At 45.2% G+C, this 15,260-nt stretch overlaps 1 protein-coding gene across 35 annotated transcripts in view; it reads left to right on the top strand.

Annotated features, from left to right (window-relative positions):
- The first annotated feature begins 5,637 nt into the window (after window positions 1-5,637).
- The window catches only part of MAP2 (microtubule associated protein 2), a 224,830-nt gene continuing 215,207 nt past the window's right edge, over window positions 5,638-15,260 (top strand). For 9 of the 35 annotated variants that reach the window (XM_057412261.1, XM_057412255.1, XM_057412263.1 and 6 more), the window contains exon 1: window positions 5,643-5,770. The gene's annotated coding sequence lies outside the window, so the exon portion shown is untranslated. Of the gene's footprint in view, window positions 5,771-15,260 lie in introns of all 35 variants that reach the window. The other 26 variants (XM_057412262.1, XM_057412275.1, XM_057412280.1 and 23 more) reach the window with 5 other exon arrangements.

Genomic DNA, 15,260 nt, shown 5'->3' on the forward strand with positions numbered 1-15,260 from the left:
TAATACTTTTATGTAAGTTTATTCACCCATTGGCATGGCAGACATGCTACTGTGTTTACAGCCCATAGTCTTCATTGATCCTCTGGGTCCTTCAGCTCTGCTTTCAGGACATATCATCCAGGTGCTCAGGCTGCATTTCTGAAGCTGTTTGCAGTAACTGCATCAGTTCATTAGCACAGGCACTTACATGCAAAACCACTTGTAATTCAGATTAGGTAATGACACAGAGAGTACTGATTTGTGCAGCTGGATAACTGGGCAAATGTATAGGCACAGGTTAGCATGGGATGTATGTACTGCTCCTCAGGACCCCACCCATCATCTTTCATGTACAAAGCAGGCTGTTAGAGGCACGTGCTGATAACAACCCTGAGTGAGGGGCAGTTTTATAACACAGCAAACCAACAGGTAGTCTTCAGAGGTTCAGGACCATGTTCTACCACATTAAGACTGTTCATTGATCAGGCTGAGGCCATTCTCAAAACTAGGCTGGACCTATTTGTTGTTTGCACAAGAGGCTGAATTTAAAGCTTGGTCATGGGAAAGAGCTGAACTACATTAATGCTCAACTTAAAGCCACAGTTTTGGTGAGAAAATGGCCCTTCATTTTGTCTGCAATGTTTCCCGTCTCTTAAGAAGTAACATCTGTGTTTTATTCATGGAAAGGCAAAACCAGAGCCCAAACCCAACATGAACTACGTTGCCCCATATTGTGGTGTTAACTTGATTAGGCTAATCTGTTTTCAGATGATAACTTAAGCTTTAGGCTTGGAAAATGCAGTAACATTTGCATGTTTGAATATAACAAGAGAAGCCTATTAAAAAGCCTTACCAAAATCCCATATTAATAAAACAAGCTATCAGTGCATCAGAGAACTGAAGAACTTCCGTGAGCAAGCATAGTAACAGATTCCTTCTAAGGTTTTTAGTCTTCAGTAGATACTGTTGGAAAGCCTCAGGGTTTTCACTAGAACAGGAAATTAAATCTCAGAATTAGTATACCCTTCCTGTTCAGCTTGACTGCTAACTTGTACATCATACTTATTTTGAAAAGCAACCTTTTCATATCATACAGTTTTGCTACAGTTGCAATAGGTAAAGAGATTTCACTAATTACATAATTAATGTATGTTCTGTTCATGTTCAGTTTGATCTTGTAGGTAAGCAGTGGATGTTTGGGATTTTTTAATTTCATTAGAAGGCCTAGTAAGACTGAATGGTGCAGTAGTTTTATTCCCACAGCTTTCGGGACAGATAAAGAAGGCAGTGCTTGTACTAGTGAGAAGGTAGAGATGGCAAAACAAACAACCCAAGCTCAAGCTTGCATTTATTACTTCATAGCAATCATCATTCCCTGTTATAACTAGAAAATGCTAAGTGCAACAAATCTTATTTTCCTAGAGAGTTTGGGTTGTTTTTCTTCTTGTGGGGAAAGAACACTAATAGCTGAACTGTTTCTCTGTACCTGAGAAAATGGGTTAAAGCAGTGAAAATTGGTTTAGGTTTAGAACTTTCTGCAGCCGAATCCTGCAGGGATCAGTAATCCCCCCGCTTCCTTTTGAATGTGTTTACAAAACCTCCCGTGAGATGTCTCTAACATGACATGTCTGACATCCAGCTTTTCCCTCTTCAGCAGAGGAGCCAGCCCCATAACCAAGATGTCACAAAGCATCAAGAGCTGAGAGGAGAAAGCAGCTGGCTTTAGGTAAATGACAGGGGAAGGAGGAAGCTCTGCACATAACCACATACTCTGTAAGGGACCTCTAGCTGTCCCTTTTTCCCATTGGCATGTTACATGGGGAACCTTTGCTTTCAATCACAGCGGTGAGAAATGGAGATGTCCACTGGAATGTATTCTCTACTGTAAGTCTTGTGTCCTTGCATCCCCCAAAGCAGGTGGCACCAGGAGTTTGTATCCTCTCTCTGCTTTCAAATTATTCTACTTCTCATGCACAGACTGGCTTTTGACACTAAAGCCATTTAGTAAATTACAGTGTAGCTCCCTGAAGCTAATTCTTCCATCATAATTCACATGGGTACCTACCATCCCTTGGATAAAAACACCAAAGATAACTAAGATCTACAAAGACAGCACTGCTCTGGTACAAGCCCTTCCACTCTGGCTAGATCTCACCTTTGCTGAAAGCTTTCCTGTAGCAACCTGAGGCATACATTTACAAACAGGTAATATCTCCAAATAATCTTTAAAAGGTAAATGTTATCAATGGGAGACAGGCATGAAGGCTTTTATATGGTAATATGAGCTGATGAGATACAGTTGAGTTTCTTGTCCAAAACAGAAACAAACTGAACATAGTTTGTTATTCAACACCAGTGATAAGTACATACTATTTTCAGCGGAAGTTTTTATTTTGCTTAGTGGTTGACTACCTTCCACCTTTCTTCCCCACTGCCTCCGTTGGGCACTAGAGGGACCCTAGAGTTTTCCAACCGATAGAAGCAGCAGCAATACGGAGGCAGGAGCACTGCATTTCCCGATCACCTTAGCCAAGGTGCATCTAAGGGGAAAGGTGACAAAAATACTGCTCAACCGGTTGCTGAAAGTGCCATGAGACTGCAAACATGCCACTGGGGAAAGTGTGAGGCCATAGCCATACTTGCCCTTGTTTCATCCTCTCGTTGGTCCTCACAGCTCTTCCCGTCACAAATAAATCAGAGCTGGCTTTGCCTTGACTACTCTGTTCATTTGGATGATGTTGTGACTTTGGCACCAAGGCTTGAGTCACACTGTGCTTTTGAGAAATTAAAAGTTTCCTTCCTCAGTCTGAAGGGGAGCCAAATACCGAAGTTGCCAACAACTGCATCTCAATAAACTGTCATAGGAGCAGCAGTGGCTTGTTATTATAGCTATATAGCAAGAGAAGAACATATATTGACACAAGTCCCTTTTCAAACAGCATTTCCCAGCCACAGCTTCAAACAAATCTGTTCTAAATAGAGATACAGACAATGCCATTCTTTTTTCTTTTAGCAGGCCAAAAAAAATCCTCTGTGTTTGACTTACAAGACCTCCACACAGAGATCCATCACTGGATGGATCAGCATGTAAAAGCTTTACTACAAAGCTCACGGCTTGTGAAGTTATGTAAAAATCCATTTTTCCTTTGTACCCAAAAGATCTTTCCCCACTATCTCTTAGTGCGACGATGCTTTTTGATCTCTGCATGAATGTTTCTAATGACAATATGTGCATGCATTTTAATCTCCAACAGAAATTAAGGGAATTTTTCCCCGTCTTAATGTCTAGTGCCAACACTGCTGCTGAATATTTAATGTAAAGTATAATGTAATTTGACTACATAATTATCTCGAGGAAAATGGCGAATGCCACGTTGTTTTTTTTCTGTGTTCCTATTTCATCAGCTTTGATGATTGTTTAAAGCAGAGCAGCAGCTGAATGACTAACTTCCAGAATCCACTGGCTGCTGCTGAACAGAGACAGGCTGCTACTGTACTGCATCTGAGCTAGAGGCCTTGGTTCCTCCATGGCACATGGGATATTCTGAGTGTTTCTCCGGATAGTTATATCATTCCTCTGATCTCTAGGAATGTTTATGGACAATGCGCAGTTGATTTATTGTCCATGGTGTCTTTCTGTTAAGGCATCTCTTCAAGGATACCTGGTATTTGTATGCAGTATTTGTTTCCAGCAAAAGTGTAAGCTCTCGGTTCCCTTTTTAATTGTTTTCATATTGTAAGCTTTAAATAAATCTAATTTCCATTTGGATGAAGTGTAACTGTTTCTCCTTGATCAAGTCAACTGCTCATTCCCTTTCAGGGCTCCTTCTGATTAGGCTTTACGTAAGCCTACATTCATGTTATCTAGATGGTGAAAGGAAGGGCAAAGTCCCCGTGCTTGAGGGGAAAGCTCCATCAAGGTCTTTGCAAGGCCACATAAGCTTCCAAGGGAAGGCACAGAAGAAGAGAGCAGGGGAAAGGCACTTTAAGGATCCCTAGGGTGCTGGGGATGCTGGTGCACATTCCTGGTGCTCCTGGAAGAACAAATTCTGGAAGAAAGACTGTCTGCAGCAAATCCATTTCCTCTGGAAGCATCTCCTCTGGATGGATATACATCACTGAGAGTGAGTAACCAGAGGGGAATGTGATGGATTTGTTCTCTTGGCAAGCTCCTGCTCCCTTTGCATGCCACTGATTTACAGATGAAATGCTCAAAGAGGAAAGCAGCAGTGGTGGGAAGTTCTCCCAGACAGCTTGAGAAGGGCTCAGGAAAGGGACTGGAAGTGATGCTTGTAGCCTTGACTCACAAACTCAGACCTTTGAAGGAAAAGCAAGTGTTCTGATTTACAAATACATAAACATATGTAACAGGATCATTTGGCATCCCCAAGTCCCTTTACTGACGTTAACATGGGACTGGAATACAACCTGATGCAATTGAGTGATGGCCATCTCTGTGTTGCAGCTGAAGCTTCCTGAACCTGTGTTTTAACTGCATTTGTTAGGCTAATACATAAGTGACATGCTCAGAATGGCTGGTTAAGATTCTGACAGACTGGATTTTGCACCTTCATTTTTAACAAACCATTTGGACTAATTTGTTTAGGAAATAGGAAAGGTGAGAGAGTACCATTTCACTCTTTCATCTCCAGCAAAGGGAACTGAAATGAAGTGATTCTGACTAGAAAGTGTGAGATGAGCCAGTGCTGTAGCTCCACCACACCAGAGGCACTGCTTGATGGATGGCTTTGCCCTTGCCTGCTGTAGGGAATGTGGAAACAGTGGTTTCCTGAGGGGCTGAGGAGGATTCACTTGGAGAAGCTGGTAAATGACAAAGTAATAGATCTTTAATTGCCAGATTTTAGAAAATGGCTGGAGACCTTGGCCCTGCAAGATCACAGTTTGTAAGTTAGGTGCTGCGAAAGTGGTTTTTAATCTATCTCACCATTATGTGTCTTCTTCCTGTAGAGGATAAAGGAGAAATTATATTGAGCTGAGACTTCCATTGTTGGAAAATTCTGATGGAATCAGGTGAGGGACCCTCAGGATGCTTCTTCATGACGGCTGGGATGATTGAATGCCAGAGAGGGACTCTTCATCAGGGACTGCAGTGCTAGGACAAGGGGTGATGAGTTCGAACTTAAACAGGGGAAGTTCAGGTTAGATATAAGGAAGAAGTTCTTTACTGTGAGGGCGGTGAGGTGCTGGAACGGGTTGCCCAAGGAAGTTGTGAATGCTCCATCCCTGGCGATGTTCAAGGCCAGGTTGGACAGAGCCTTGGTTGACATGGTTTAGTGTGAGGTGTCCCTGCTCGTGGCAGGGGGTTGGACCCCGATGACCTTAAGGTGCTTTCCAACCCAGACCAGGCTGTGATTCTGTGACTGCCCACGGGCAGGGCAGGGCAGGGCAGGGCAGGGCAGAGCAGGACGACCCCCGCTCGGCTGGGCGCTGGGTACCGGAGCACAGCGGCGGCGACGCGCGCCCACCGCCACCCAAACGGCTCCGGCCGCGGGCCCCCTCCGCAATGCAGGGGCCGCTGCGGGGCGGGGCGGTGCCGAGGGGCCGGACCCGCCGCTACCGCCGCCGCCGCGGGGGCCCTGCGGGAGCGGCGCCGGGGCGGGGCCGGGGGGCGGAGGAGCGGGGCGGGTCCCGGGAGCTCGCGGCGCGCAGGCGGCCGCGTCCCGGCGACAGCCCCGAGAGCGGCGGGGCGGGCTGAGGCGTTTACAGCGGTCGCGCGTCCTCCCTCTGTCCCTCGGCGCGTCCCGGTGCCGGCAGCCGCCGCGGCGCTCAGGTAAAGACCCTTCCCGGGACCCTGCGCTGCCGCCCCGCTGCGGGCGGGCCGGTACCGGGCGGGCGGGGTGCGGCGGGTGCCTGGTGGAAGAAGAGAAGGAAAAGACCGAAAGCCGTTGGGGGTAGTTGGGTGTTTGGGGCGGGGGGGGGAGTTCGCGGCCATCGGGAACCGTTGGGAGCCGTCGGGGATCGCGCTCGCTTCCGTAGGCGGACCCGGGCCGAAGTTGGCGGCGGGTCGGAGCGGTGGCCCGAGGTAAAGCGAGCGGGCGGCTCCCCGGTAGCGCCCGGTTTACCTCCATAAAGGGGCAGCCGACTTTTGCCTTGAAGGGTTTTGAGCATCTCTAGACGGTAAAACCCTTTAAAGGATGTAACCTGATGTCCTCTCCTGCCCCCGCCCCTGCTAAGCTCCTCTAAAGGGATCTGTGAGGCTGAACAAAGAACGTTGTGCGAGACAAGGGGGTGCGGTGGTTGTAAGCGCTTTTAGTTTGCATCGGGGAGAGGGGGGAAAGAGACATATATTAAAGAAAGACTCATTCCGTGTATTGAATGGGTGAGCTGCGGAGAGGACCCGTGCCTTTGGGGAGGCGGTAACCGCAGTGAGGCAGTGGAGAACAAAGCCTTTTTATGTAAGCGAGAATTATGCAGAATGTGCCTCGCTTGAGCTGCTGCAGGTACGAGCCGCGAGCATATTCAGCTCTGCGGTGCCCTAACTCTGCGCCCTATGTGATGCTCCAAATAAAGGCTGGCTCGCCCCAATTCGTTGCATGTATGTTTGGGATGCCAATTATGACCTGCCGTTTGAATGAGATGTGCTTTATGAAACACCTTTGGGAAAGAAGGGGGTGTGCCGCATGCCGGAAGAGTTGCTTTCTGTATGTGAGTTACCAACGTTGTTTGTTTCCCCATGCTAAGCAGGAGCTCTCAGTTTTCCTCTGAATAAAGGTATTTTCTACTTTGTTGGTGGGTTTCGATGTAGGTTTCTTCCTGACATAAAGTAACAGGGTTTCATGTATAAGTCGTCATTAACATAAAACCATGCAGTAGAATGGGATGTATTTTGTCAGTTTTACTTATTCTAGGTCTCTACCATTCCGTTTCATGAGTCATGTCTTTGTGTCAATAAATCTTACTCCATCCTTTCTCAGAAAATCATTTGCTGTCCAGCATTTGTGCTGCTTGTGGTTCAGAAAACCTGCCTCTTTTGTTTTTCCAAGGGCTCTTCTTTGCAAGATTGAAGCACATATCCATTCCCTTCTGTTTCTCCCCATTTCCTCCCCAAACCTTTGTTTTCTGTCTGTGAAGAACCTGTTTCTTTTCACCTGTGCTGGTTTAGACTTGCAGGGATGTCTAGACTCGAGATCTCATATGCACCCAAGAAGCAGCTCAGCAGCAGAATGTATTTTCTATAGCTCCTGACTGGATGACGTGATCACAGCGTCTCAGTGCCTGCTGGGGAGAGAATGTGCTGAGAAAGCATTACCTGCTGAAGTTACCCCTGCCATTACTTCATAGATCACTAAGAAGTGATTCACCAGCATTGACAGGATGGGCACCTTCCCAGTATGTGCTGGAAACTTCCTTCGGTTAGCACAGAGACAGTGCAGTTAAGTTTGTGGATGGCTGTTATGTTTCTGCTGCTAATGTTCTGAAAGTGTGAGATGTAAAATGGAGGCCATTGTGCCCCTTGTAGTGCCCAGGTCTAGGAATGGCTGAATTCCTCACTGTGTATTTCATTGCACCCATTTGCAAAACACCTGTGCTGCATTCAGCAATGGGCAGGTCCTCAGGTAATGTTTTACCAGGCTCCTGGAGCTCAGGCATTTGCTAACACACTGAAAACAACCCCAGAGGCTTAGACCATTCAGTGTGAAAGGTGCAAGTAAGCCCTTGTGCAGCAGGGCTCTGGGAAGAGGGGTGATTTCAGCAGTGAGGTGCAGTGGCATAAACTCTGTCTCTCCTCCACATCGTTTACCCAAGGGACAGGATTTGGTTAATGTAACTTAACAGTTTGTTGCACCCATATTGTGCATTGCCTGGGGGCGTTTGAAAGGAGCCAAAGAGCTGTCATCCTGAGAATAAGAAGTCGCTGTTCTGTGGGGAGTTGTAGCCCTCTTTGAGGATGGAGGGCAGTTCATTGTGCTCCTAACGCTAACACAGTTCATTACAGAAAGTGGCATTTGCTGCCTTGATTTAGAGGTCTGATGTAATTGTTATGGTATGTTATGTCAGTGCCCACTTAGCTGTGCTCTTTAAGTATGTTCTGACAATAAAGAAGTCGTAATTTAATGATCCCTGAGGTGCTGTGCCTCGGCAGGAAGGATCTGATCACAGCAGTCCCTAAATGAATCTCTGCAGTCTGTGGCTTAAGAATTCCCTTGTTTATAGATGTTTTTCCAGAGTACCTTTCCTTTCAGCCTCTGTCATGCTGCTTTCTGTATTAGTTACCGTTTGCTAAACCATATACCTGCATTCATGAGAGGAAACATTTGCTATGTGCGCTGATGCCAGAGCAGGCTCTGGTCCCCGTAGTTCTGACCCCATGCTCACTTAGCAGTTGTCTGAGCTGTGGAAATTACTAGAAATATCTAAACACAGAAATGTGTGGGTGAGGCCCATTGCAGGTTCTGATGGACTATTTGAGCTATCACCCCCAAATGTGGCATTATTTCATACATGTGTTCGAGACAGATTTGTTTTCTTAAAGGGGTAGGAAAAAGGGGAGGTAGGAAAAACCAATTAGGTTGCAAGGACCTGATGATGATGGCTTTCAGAATGTTTACTTCTTTGTTACTACAAGCTCTATGAAGTCTCAAGGTACTGACAGAACTTGTAATACAGCTACAGTGTTTGTGGGATCTGAGATCTGATCTGCCATGGTGGACAAATAACAATTAGCTTAAAAAAGGGGGAAAAATCCCCACTCTGATGGTAGTGTTACTCTATAAATTGTGGGTCAGTCCAAAGGCCCGGGTTCCTTACAACTCTTCTGTAGATCACTGGGCCTGGGTTCCTTACAACTGTTCCGTAGATCACTGCACAAGCAGTGATTGTGCTGAGAACTGATCTGGTATTATCTCTGGCACACAGCAAAAGGAAAACAAAGCCACCTCTTGGCTTTATTGGGGTTCCCCAAAGAGGCACTGCTGCCTGCAGGACATTGGTAACTGAAGTGAAGCCAGATGCAGAAAGGGATCGGGGAGTGTCAACAGTTAACATGCACATGAATGAGTGACAGCCAGAAACAGGCTGAGAAAGCTGGGCTGGTTCAGCCTGGAGAAGAGAAGGCTCCTTAAGGGGAGACCTCAGAGCAGCTCCAGTGCCTAAAGGGGCTGCAGGAAACCTGGAGAGGGGCTTTGGACAAGGGCCTGTAGGGACAGGACAAGGGGAATGGCTTTAACCTGCCAGAACAGGGGAGACCGAGATGAGCTCTTAGGCAGAAGCTCTTCCCTGTGAGGGTGCTGAGGCACTGGCACAGGGTGCCCAGAGAAGCTGTGGCTGCCCCATCCCTGGCAGTGTTCAAGGCCAGGTTGGACACAGGGGCTTGGAGCAACCTGCTCTAGTGTGAGGTGTCCCTGCCTGTGGCAGGGGATTGGAACTGGATGAGCCTTAAGGTCCCTTCCAACACAAACCATTCTATGATGTTTCTGTGAAATTCGGAAAGGTGTAATATCCTGGGGTCTTAGGAGTAGGTGACTTCCCAGGGTCCCTTCTAAACTGAATTATCTGATGATCTGGTTATTTTGTTTGTGTGCTACCTTAAAGTCCATGTGTATACTTGATGAAGAAATAATATTATCTATGAGCTTATAAGTAGAATTGTTCCCTAATACTCCAGGATGCTTGTTTTGGTCCATCTGGGTTTATTCAGTTGTTTAAAATGCAAGCTTAATTGCCCATGAAAGTGAGCCTTATGCATGCTTAAAAGTTAAGCATGTTTTTAAGAGAAAAGGGAATATTTTTATTGCAAAGGGAAAGAGTGTAAATTCAGGGTGTGTAGGCTCAGTGGTGGAAAACCCTCAGTGATATTTGGTGGTGCCAAGTGCCTCCAGAGAAAGCAGGAAAATGAACAACGTTCTATGAAATCACTATGTAGCTTATCCCTCCCCAAACACACATGCACACACTAAGGGAGAGGGGTTGGTCTTAACATGTTTAAGGGTGGTGCTTTTTCTTCCATTCTTCTGCATCATGTACAGGTGTGGTCATTAGCAGCATCTCAGCTAATAAGAGAGAAACAGCATGACACTGATTTCCATAGGGTGGAGCTGACATTAGAGGATTGGTACTGCAAACAGAGGTGGTTTCTTAAGCCACCTGCCTCAGCAGAGGACAAAGCTTCTATTTCGTGGGTAGGTTTAATCGCAGGTTATGCTACTAAACTAGATGAGGGTGTTTTAGAAGGTGATTCAGTGTAATATTTGTAATTGCTTTCTAGGTATTGGAGGAAAAGGCTGATGTATCCATGGGGTTAATTTGGATTGCTGTGGCCACATGGATTGACTATGCTAGCTGTTAAGAAGATTTGAGGTCTTGATTGACCCATTTTATTTTAACACTAATTGTTTGCTGCTGTAGTAAGGAGAAAAGATGAGCTAATGCTGTTGCTCCTTATGGTTTTACACTCATTGCTGGTTTTCCTTAGAGCAGTCTTGCAGATGAAATTGATCTTTGTTCTTTTGTCTTGACGGGGGAGGTGGCTGGGAGCCTGTCACACTCATTCAGAATGATAAAGAAGGGGTTTCAGTGTTTGTACTCAGTATCTTGCATCTTTGTTAGGCTGCTAATTGGAAAGGAATTGTGATGAAAAGGGGAGGCTTGGGCAGTGTCTGAAATACAAAGATTTATTAAACTCCTTTGTTTGCTGTAATCTGTGAGACAGGTTAGTGTTGCTTGAGAGGTTTGAACAGTGTTACAATGCACTGTTTCTGCTTTAAAGCACGTTGTTTTTTAAACTTTCTGTGGTATAATAAATATTTGGGTTTTTTTAGTCCATAGTGTCCATCTTCCATATAAAGTGTACACATGTGTCTGTTCATGTAGCATAAGGGAGACAGTAGCCCTATTACAAGCAGGAGTGTGAAGTGGAGAAAATCAATGTAACTGCGTTGACTTAATCGAATCTACACCTGACTTGCACCATCTGGAAAAAGACGATGCCCCTTTCAGCTTTGCTTTCTCACTATTGAAAATCTGGCATACTTTTCCCCTTAAGGGGAATAATCTCTTTATACCTGTGTATTCCTAAATTATGGATTTGTAGGGAAAATTCAGCCCCTCTGGCAGATTTTGCTCCTTCATTTGCAATCAGCACTCATGGGTACAGGCATCTGAGAAATACTTCTTGTCTTGTGTTGGTCAAGCCCCCGGCAAGAAGTAGGAAGATTGTTCTGTTGGTACTTCTGCAGCTGTAATGCAGTTAGGTTACGGTAGCTTCCAGTGAGCTGAGGCTATGAAAGCTTACTTTTCTGTTTGTGAAACTTGTCATTTTGTCCCCTGAGGGAGGTTTAAACTAACTTTCAATAGCTGTTTGCAAGATTAGCTGTATTTAAAGTGTATCCAGCCTCTGGATAAACAACATGCACAAAAGACCCCAAACCAAAACCAGGAGGCCAATCCTGTCAGCTAACTTGGCAGCATTTAATTATAAGACCTATTGATTCAATTAACCCCGTGGTTTCACTTTATTTTCTGGAGGGAGCGATAGGGGCTGGTTTCTGGTTTAAAACCATGAGCTGTCAGTTCTGTTTTGAGGCACATACATTATCTGTTAGCAGAGCTGCTTTGCCATGCAAAACTTGCCATTTTTACTAAGGCTCTGATCTTGGATGAACAAAGAAAGTTTCTCAAATGAGAACATATTGTAGGAATATTATAGAGGTTTAGGACATGGTTAGGGTTATGCTTTTGAAAACTGCAGCTGTGATCCAGAGGTGAACAGAAGAAGGCTGTGGACCTTCAAAAGTGACCTGGGTGCTTCACTCCTGGGCCAGAAAACCAGGTTTGCTGGCTTTGAGTGCAGATCTGCAGTGATTGGCCTGCTTCCCTACACAGGGAAGAGCGAAGTCTCTTGCTGTCTTCTGTTCTCCTCCCTTGCTGTAAGAAGGTATCTGTATACCTTGTTAATCCAGTGCAGGCATTTGCAAGGTGCCAGATCTTAAGTTCAGGGACCCCCTTAGCCTCTGGGAAAGCTCAGAGACTGAGGAAAGACTGTTGCTGTGAAAAGGGCTGAAATGCTTTGACTTTAAGGAGGGTTCAGGTCTAGATCTGAATTCTGCTTAGCTGGAAATCTGGTTAGCGTGTTTTACCTCACCAGCTCTTTTGTGCCAAGTTACTCTGTTTCCTGCAGTAGCCTTTCTCTGACTGCCAGGTCTGAGCAGATTGTTTCTCCTCATGGAGAATTAAGGCTGTATGCTGCAGTGTGATGACTCCCATCCCAACATCTAACATTTGCTCATGTTAATGTGATTCCACTGTCCCCCAACCGACTGTGGGACAGAGACCCCACAGCCTTTTAAAGCCCCTGTTCTGTTTTTGCAGCTGCTTCCCCATGACCTAGTAAGGTATGCTTGGGCACCCACTCCTGTTCTGGCCATGTGGTATCACTCGGAAAGCAGAGCTGCTACCTTTGTTTGAGCTACTGTGACTGTGGCTTGATCAGCAGGAGCTGTATGGTCACATGCAGGGTGCCCCTTGCTGGCAAATCCCTGTCTGCTGGTGCCTGATGTGATTTTTGGGTGTCTCAAGCTGCTGGTGATGGTTGTGTCGCAGGGTGTGGTAGGTAGGCAGGCAGGCAGGCACACAGCTGTTCTTGCTTGCAGCAAGACCGTGTTCATGCAGTTAGGTGTTTGCCTGCTTCCTTTGAGTCACGCTGAAATCAATACTAGCTTTTATTTCCCTCAGTAATTAGAAAATGTTCAGGAAGGCTTGAGGAAGAAATCCAAGGGCTCAAAAAGGAGAGATGCAGGGGTGAAGCTGAATGATTTTTCAAAGGAAAAGGAGAGTAGAGCTTGCTCAAGGGTTGGTCTGGCTGTTTGGTTGCTCACATCCCATCCTGCTTGTCAACCTGCAGTTTAGGGTGAGGGCTGGAGATTAAGCTGGGTGTGCTGGCCCTAAGCTGCTTCCTGGCCTGCAGGATTATCTTTAGCACTCCCCCCTACCTGTGTTAGAAAATACATGGTGCAGGGACATAGCCACAAGAATAGGAGAGACTTTTCTGAATTAACAGAGTCAGCTCCTCCAGATACATGTTGGTTCTGATCTGCACTGATTCAGTCAGTGCAGAGTTTGGCCCAAAGGCTGCTCTTCACAAGCTGTCAGCATGCTCATAATACACCTGGGAGTTAGTGTTGATGTCGCTACGAGTCCAGAGCAGTCTTGGCATTTAGGATTGTCACTTAAGTGTGGCTGGAAGGAAAGGGGCAAGGTAGCTTTTTGTCCCCATCCCTGTCTTTCCTAATATGATTGATTTGATGTCCTATAAAGAAAATCTTCCCCAGGAAAGTGATGAAGAAATGCATAAGTCAGGAGCAAGGAAACTGTGTATTTATTTTGGATTAGGGAGATAAAATACGTCTATTTCCTGAAGTAGTGAAGGGAAAGTTGGCAAACAATATGTGAGAGCGTCATTAAAAGAAAAGCAAAAGAAAACCAAACAAACCACTGTGCGTGTGAATGAACAGTTAATAACTTGATTCATGCCAAAGAGCAAGGGATAGAGTGTGGTAAATAACAGCTTTCATTCCATGTTGTTTCTTTTCTGGCTATAAAGAGCTGGTTATACTTCTGAATAAGACTTAGCAAAATATTGAATTTAAGCATTTTGTATTATCCAGTGCTATCTGTTACAGCATATAATAAATTTATGTGTGAGACTTTGACTGAAACGTATTTGGTAATATGACAAATTAATATCTATAATTTTATATTCCACATAGTTCGCCAAAATTAGCAGCAGTGATTTATAGGTAATACTTACAGTCCTTTCGGTTAGATCATTTTAAATGGCATGCTACTAGTGTTGCTTAAAACACTGTCAGTGTTTTGAATGCAAGATCAGAAATACTCTTAAATGTGCCTTTCAGTATGAATGGTTATGATCTTTTTGTGGAATGCATTTGAAAAATGTAGTTAAATTGCATTCACTTTTTGACTTGTTTTGGCCCACTGTATGCTTTCAGCATCACTATTAGCAGTGAGTGGAATTAATCATATATTGGCAAAGTTTATTAGATAATTACAGGCGCTTGGAGGTTAGCAACAAATTTTCTCATTTTACCATATTTATGATATTGGTTCTACCTGCCTGAATGGCTAGGTGGTGTTTCGGTGGTAATGCTGCTATCAGGATGCCAGCACAGCCCTGCCTCATCACCTGTAATTACCAACAGGCACAGAGTCAGTCAAAGCTTTCCTATCAACTGCCCCAGCAGCCCTTGAGTCCGGCAACACTGACTTTTCGGTGAGTGCTGACTTGCGCAGATGCTGCTGGTGCTGCTTGATGTGCACCAAGCAGCTGAACTAAGAGGGTTTTCTGTTCTTCGGTTCATCAGCATGCAGGCTTTGACACACTGGTAGTAAGTCAAGTAGTAGCTGCTGAAGCAATGTCTTATGGCTTGCTTTGAAATCTCTTTATGAACTTGATTCTTCTTGCTGTCTTGCAGCACAAATGGGTATGTACACTGCCACTTATGGAGAGAGTAGCCCTTGCTATTTTAAAGCTACTGACAATGGTGGAAGATGGGTACCTTCCTGAGCCAGCACATACAAATGCTGCTGGTTGTTTTCAGGCAGATACTCCTTTCTTGGGTGGGGTCATGAATTTTCTGTTCCAGTGATGGGGACAGAGCAGCATGGTGGTGGTGCAAGCTGTACTTTGAGTAACTAACTCGTTTACACTTTAAGTGTTTTAAGACTGATTTGCACCAGCCCCCGACCCCCCAAGCCTGTTACAAGCAGGAGGAGGGAAGAAGTAGTTGAAAAAAAATATTGGGCAACCCTAATTTTTTCCATGCTTCAGAACACGAAGCTATATTTAATACTAGGATCAGAAAGAACTATTTCTATGAAGACACGGTAGTGCAGAGTTGGCATTATGGGTCATTGCCCTGAAATAGCAATAGTCAGCACCAGGTGATCTGCTTTGCCCTTACTGCCTTGACATTCTCAGGTGGATTTCAGTTCTGAGGTTTTAGTCACTCGGAAGATGGGAGGTATTTTGTTTCTAATTCCTTTTCTATACTGATAGAAGTAGTAATTTATTTCTGAAGAAGGTGAAATTTTCTTCTGCATGTGAATTTGTTGCAGGATCAGCCGCAGTGACATTGCTTATTCCAGCATGCAATGGAGTAACTGAGCTGTGCCCTAGGATGGGTGAGGGAATGAGTGTTTTAGCTGTAGTGTGGGTTTGTGTTTTCTCTGGCAATGTTTTGGTGGTTTTCCCTCGCTTGCCTAAGGGAAAGGGAAGGTGAGTGAAAAATAAGTTTTCCTCCATG

The sequence above is a fragment of the Pezoporus wallicus genome, unplaced genomic scaffold (assembly GCF_028554395.1).
Source record: "Pezoporus wallicus isolate ANWC-B61680 ecotype Strahan unplaced genomic scaffold, APGP_CSIRO_Pwel_v1 contig_6566, whole genome shotgun sequence".
NCBI classification, from domain to species: Eukaryota; Metazoa; Chordata; class Aves; order Psittaciformes; family Psittacidae; genus Pezoporus; species Pezoporus wallicus.